The sequence below is a fragment of the Ischnura elegans genome, chromosome 12, assembly GCF_921293095.1.
Source record: "Ischnura elegans chromosome 12, ioIscEleg1.1, whole genome shotgun sequence".
Taxonomy (NCBI): domain Eukaryota; kingdom Metazoa; phylum Arthropoda; class Insecta; order Odonata; family Coenagrionidae; genus Ischnura; species Ischnura elegans.
The window spans coordinates 21,071,364-21,077,363 of record NC_060257.1 but is presented as its reverse complement, the minus strand read 5'-3'; positions in this window follow the sequence as shown (position 1 = coordinate 21,077,363).

Below are 6,000 nucleotides of genomic sequence, written 5' to 3'. Positions count from 1 at the left end.
TGCTTATGCTTGGTTTCGCTAGTAGTAGGGCCTCCTTCGCTTCTATAGCGTTGGGGTGTTTTTCCCTCGTCCCGGCCCTTCCGAACCTATCCCTTCCCAGAGTTGTCGGCGGGCTTCCATCGCGGCGGCGCCTCTATCCTTTTTCCTTCCCTGCCTTCCCCTCCCCGGGTGTCTCGGCGAATAAGCTACTGGCTTGGTTCCCGGCCCCGATGCGTTGTATCCTTCGAAGGGTTCACCTAGAACCCTCAAACTCTTTGTACTCCACCAATATGTTTTAGCCTAACAACTTCCCGACGACCGATTAATTGTGTAATTTTAAGCGTCAAAATAGCATAAAATGCGATTACTAGGTATAAAAGTCTTCATATATTCCCCAGAGGAGAGTTAAACCCCCCATACTCCCTCTGTTCGTGCCCCCCAAACTTATCGTTTTGGCTACGCCTTTTAATGTGCTTATAGAATTAAGTTTTGAATGGGGTCATTCACATGTTTTTGTGATCTATTCTCTTTTTATGTGGAGTATTCACACAAATATTGAAAATTTAATAAATAAACAATACTTATTCATGACCTATGATTAGAAGAAGGTTAAGACACGCGAAAGACTAGTAGAAGTGGATTTTATTGTTCGTGAGATTCACATAAATGCTTATCCCAAACGAAAAAAACAGCATGAAAAAATAGCATAGGCAGCCTATCAGATCCACCGCGGCATCAAGATTTTCACCGTTTCAATATCCGCCTCAAGAACAGAAATCGATTCCCGCTGTTGTGCATATTTAGTATGTAACTCAGAGGAAACAAACCCTTTACCCTCGGCAAAGGTATTTTAATATAATATGAATTATGTACTTACATTTTGGGATGAATGCATCTGGTAGTTAGAGTGGCAGGAACACTTGCATCCAGGTGAAGTCTGGCCGAAGTATTGGCGGGAAGCGGTCGTCTGTTGTGGGTGGAGCTGTTTATGCTCCAGTCGCCTCATATCATAGATTATTATCTGCGCCAACGTGTGTAGTAGGGCCTCTCTTATTATTAGGGGGTCGGGCTGTTCCCACAGCCATTCGTTTTCTGGCTCCTCCCTCATATCCTCGTAAACGCTTTCCAGGAGTATCTCAACTTCCTCAATTGCCTCGCCTCTCCAAACCCGGTCCACTAGCTCCAGGAGATTATCCAACGGCATTTCTGAGATTCCCAGATTTTGTGCGGGTCGCCTCGGTGGTGGTGGATAAGTTGCAAACCTGACACCAGGCATCGCACTTTTGCGTTGATTCCGTTCTTCTGTGGGTTCATATTGGCATGCATGCCTGAAATCATATTCAGCTTTGAAGCGATTATTCTTCGCGTCCAATCCGTGGGTACAGAATTTCATCTGCTCAGCTGGCTCATAAGGATCGTGGAAGGCTCTACGTTGTTGCGATGGAACGTAGTTTTCGTTTATAAAGACACCTTCGTTTTGGAGATGAGGGTTCTTGCGATCCATTCTGTGGGTCCTATATGCCATCCTCTCAGCCGGCTCAAGAGTATGGTGGGAGGCTCTGGTTTTTTGTGATGGAATGAAGTTTTTATTGATATAATCGCCTTCGGTATGTTGACATGGGTTCTCGCGGTCCATTCTATTGTCCCATTTCTTTCTATCGTCTTCAGCCAACATATGAGGGTTGTTGGCGTCAACGGGTTCTGATGAGATATACATTGGCTTTAATGAATCACATTCACCATGGCCGAAAGCATCATTGCATCCCGTTTTAATGTTATGGCACAGTATTTGTTTCTTAGGCGGCATAACAGGATAATCCAAGTCTTGAAATTGCTCGGGTAGAAGTGGTGAGCATTGATATCGTTACCTTTCCCATGAAAGGAATAATTCTCGACACTAGTTGCATTTTTCCTTCCAATTATTTTACTCTCAGATGGAAGATATCGATAGTTGTCGTAATAAGTGCCTTCATTTGCGACATCTCCCATAAGTTTCCCATTTTTGTGAGCCTTTCCCTTATCCAAAGTTTCTGGATGGTCTTGAACACGTTCTCTTTTGGCCGAATTTGCTCCATCAATTTCCGCATCTGGACGAACGTTGGTGTTACCACTTCTATGGTCGTGTCCTTCTCTTTTCTTATCATCCGTCATGGGAAGACGGTTTTTGTCACAAGGCGAGCTTTCACTAGCGACGACAGGAGTTTGTGTCACTGGATGGTCTTGAACACGTTCTCCTTTGGCCGAATTTGCACCATCTTCTTCCGCTTTGTTGAGTTCTGAGCACAAATCGTCGCTCAGGTCTTCTTCAACGACTTCCGCGGCCAGCAATTTCTCCTCGGTGTCGTCGAAGTATATTTTCGAACACGGAGGCATTGGCTCCCCTGGCCTTGGGGGATTCGTGAGCTTGTGTATCCCCGTGAGAGTTCCGGATGCCATGTCATTGAGGAGGACGGACAGGTGGATGTTTCGCCTCTCCCTTTCGTCCAGGGTCTTGGGAGTCACTCCGACTAGATAAATCAACCATTTTTCTGCCTGGGTTCGAAGCTCGTTGGGGATTTTAATCAAATTCGGTTGAATGTGCTCCAGGTGGACGATATACTCTTTATCCAGCCTCTCCTCCAGGCTGTTACCCATCACACTTCCAGAGATGCTCGATGCACATCTCTTTAAAATCCGTTCCATGATGTACGTGGCGGAAAATATAGATGGCGAGATCTGCTGTTTGGTATCAACTCCAAATCCACCGAATGGAATCGATTATGAGATTCAACTGCAGGATATAAATGGAATCTCGTATTTGCACGAGTTCTTTTCGAACTCTGCTGGCCGAACACGGAACTCCGCCGGCTGTTGCTGACTGCAAACGCCTGCAAGATGACTATTTTCTTCCTCTGCTACTCAAGTGAATGATGTATTACTCACTGTAGCTGTTTGATACTGTAAACAGTGCGTTTAAACTTCGTTTATAACACCACAATATGCTATTGCATCCGCTCTCTATCGCTTGGAAAATCCAATTGATAAAATGTCACCGTACGGCTACGTTTTCTGGTTACCAAGGTAAACGAAAGTATTGTTGCCGCGCCAGATGTGTCGTCTGCTGGCGTGCGGTAGAATATGCGCTAAGTTCTATTCCCTATGCTAAATTCCATTGTGATGAGCTGACTAGGTGGCTATGGCTGAGCTCTGTCCACGTAGAGGAGGGTGGATGAAATATTTGTTTGTTTTGAGGATTATCATGTTGTGTGAGTGGTAAATACCATTTAAGATCACCATATTTTTACGTCGGATACTGATTTTGAAGAATGTTGCCCAGTGTCCAATGTTATTTTTATTTTGATAATTATGGAATAAATGAGCTGAAATGTCTCTCTATCTTTACGACTATACGAGAAATCATTTTTGATGGCAATAAAAGTAATGAAAACAATATTTTACGTCACCGTGTATTTATTTAAAGTCTAAAGGTATTAGCTGATTCGCCAAAAGCCGCACGTATTTATTATATAATGTGCCGGTGTTATTTCGTGGATGAATAGTTCATTTATATTTTGTGAAATTCCATCGTGCTTTTTAATGTTTGATGTCTACAGTGTAGCCGGAGATCCCGCGAACATCTTCTGGCCAGTCTTTGAATTTGTCGCGGAAACATATGCTGGAATAGGGCTTACGGAATTATGAATCAAACTCCACTTCCTGTTTGAAGATGGGTTGTTAAAAAATACATTTAATCAATCACATTCAGGTCAGAGTTAGTAAGAAATGGTTCACCGCAATGTTATTTTGTCTTCTGTGGAATCTCTACACTGCTAATATGTGAAAAATTCTTTTCTTGGACTGCATCATACACTGTTAAATAAAACGTTGCCTTTTTAGTTCTAAACCCCGTGATTATTTTGAACGGATCTTGATGAATGAGAGCGAAAATACTTTCAAAGCGATGGGAGATTCTAGCGGTAATGAAAGAATGCTGAGGTGAACTTAGAGGGATGTGTGGAGAGAATTTCATGGTGAACACTGGAATGGAGGGGCCGCAATAATTTGAAACAAAGTGCGTTTTTTTTTCAAAAGCCAAGATAAAGGCAGTTATCTAAAAGAGAGAATTCCTGAGGAATGCAGAGCGAATAAAAACACGAGAGAAAAGCTCGAACGTGTGAATGATCAGGAGTTTTAAGTATTATCGCTGCTGTGAGGTAGCTACTCCTACTCATTTGCTTCTTGAAGTCTCGGGTACTAAACTCAATCGTATGCTACGTAACCAGATGACATTTTGAGCCAATGATTAATAAATCAGCTCCTTTTTTTTAATTTACGCACCTTTTTATTGTCCTTCGCTGGTTTCCTCTTTAAGACCTTACTATAAGAGGGTGGGAATATCACCAAATCGCTGATTAAGTGTGACAAGGTTCTAATTTTCATTTTGCTCGATGACTTAATTATCTGATAAAACTCCTATTTGATGTAGAACGTAATTAAAAAAAAACTGAATTTTCCTGAAATTTTTAAGGAAATAAAGTAAGTAAGATTTGAAAAATACCAAATTTGTCTTAAAGATGTTATTAATAAAACTATAGAAGCTTGATATTTGCGCCCTGTAGTGGATTTTCTTTTATGGCCTAAAGAGGACAGTAAGGGATTTGCCTCTAACCGCGACACCTGTCGGAATATTTTTTCGTTATTTAATGCTTTCCTGGGCCCATAAGGCTTCGAAACCGGCCTCATTCACTGACGCACCGACTAACAGGCATCATCGTAATATTCAAGACGCCTGACCGTGGAGCCTGTAGCCTGGCGACCTGGGGTAAGTCACTCAGTGCTATCGTGGAGGCTAGTTATGTTTTATGAAATGTCCGGCAATTCTGTAGGTCTCTCGGATTCCGGCCACTAGGGTGGTTTCCTATTATATTTTATGCCTTAATCAAAAGATTATTACTCCTGGAGCACGTATTTCACGCTTTAAGCTTTTTAAATGACGATATCTATTTTTCGCGATAAAATGGATAGTGAAAAATTTCAAGAGCGCGAAAACGCGACGGCTTAGTATGAATGCTGGGAAAAGCCCGTGTGACGTCTGGTTGCTGCTGTGTGAGGCTACCTGGGTGCGAGGCTATGAACGCCGCTACGATGCAGGCTGCTTGCTGCCGAGTATGGCGGAAGTGTAAAGTACCCTGCTAGCAGGTAGCACTTGGATTAAATAAGGGTTATTAATACCCTATCAAACGAAGAAAATTTTCCCATCATAGGCAATTTTAATAGGTGATTTTATCACTTCGACCTGAAGACGCCTGCTGGAATGCAGGAGGAACTGTTGTCACCAACGCAACCACGACGCGGTGAAACCCGGAAATTGCAGCCTGCAAAATACAGTACCAGCGCAACGCGGAAGCCTTCGCACCAACATTATTAAGAAATGTTTGAGCTCTGCGCCACATGCATGCACTGGTAATCTCAGACGATGTAAAACTCCTGACTCCTCGTCTAGGTCCTTGTGACTTCATGTGGAGTGGCATCGCATGGGCGCCAAACATCTTATTCAAAAGAGGTTAAAATTGACCATTGCCATTCGTCTGAACTGGGATTTCCAAAACCAAATAATTTGTACATTATGAATACACTTATGGTGGGTAACGAATCGCAATGAATGCCTTTCGTTTTCTTTATGAAGGAAACTACCCTTTTTCGGACGTAACGGGATACAATAGCTATAGGTCAAATTCATTTTATGAATGCTTACGTGGTTTTAATAAGAACCAGGACTCACCGATGTAGCGACGTGTAGAGGAGTCATGAGAATGCTTGAACCTTGATAAGAAGATTTTTATCAATGGTTTTTCATTTAGATTCATCTGGGTTAAATGAGACATTTTGCTAATATATCCAGCCTCTCGTCATTCCCTCACGTTGAAATTACCTTATTTATTTGGTTTTCAGTAATCTATGCATAGTATTGAATGGGGTTTATCTACTCCTACTCTTTCTTTCTTCATCGTATGCTATATAAAATGGTGGAATTTTGAGCCA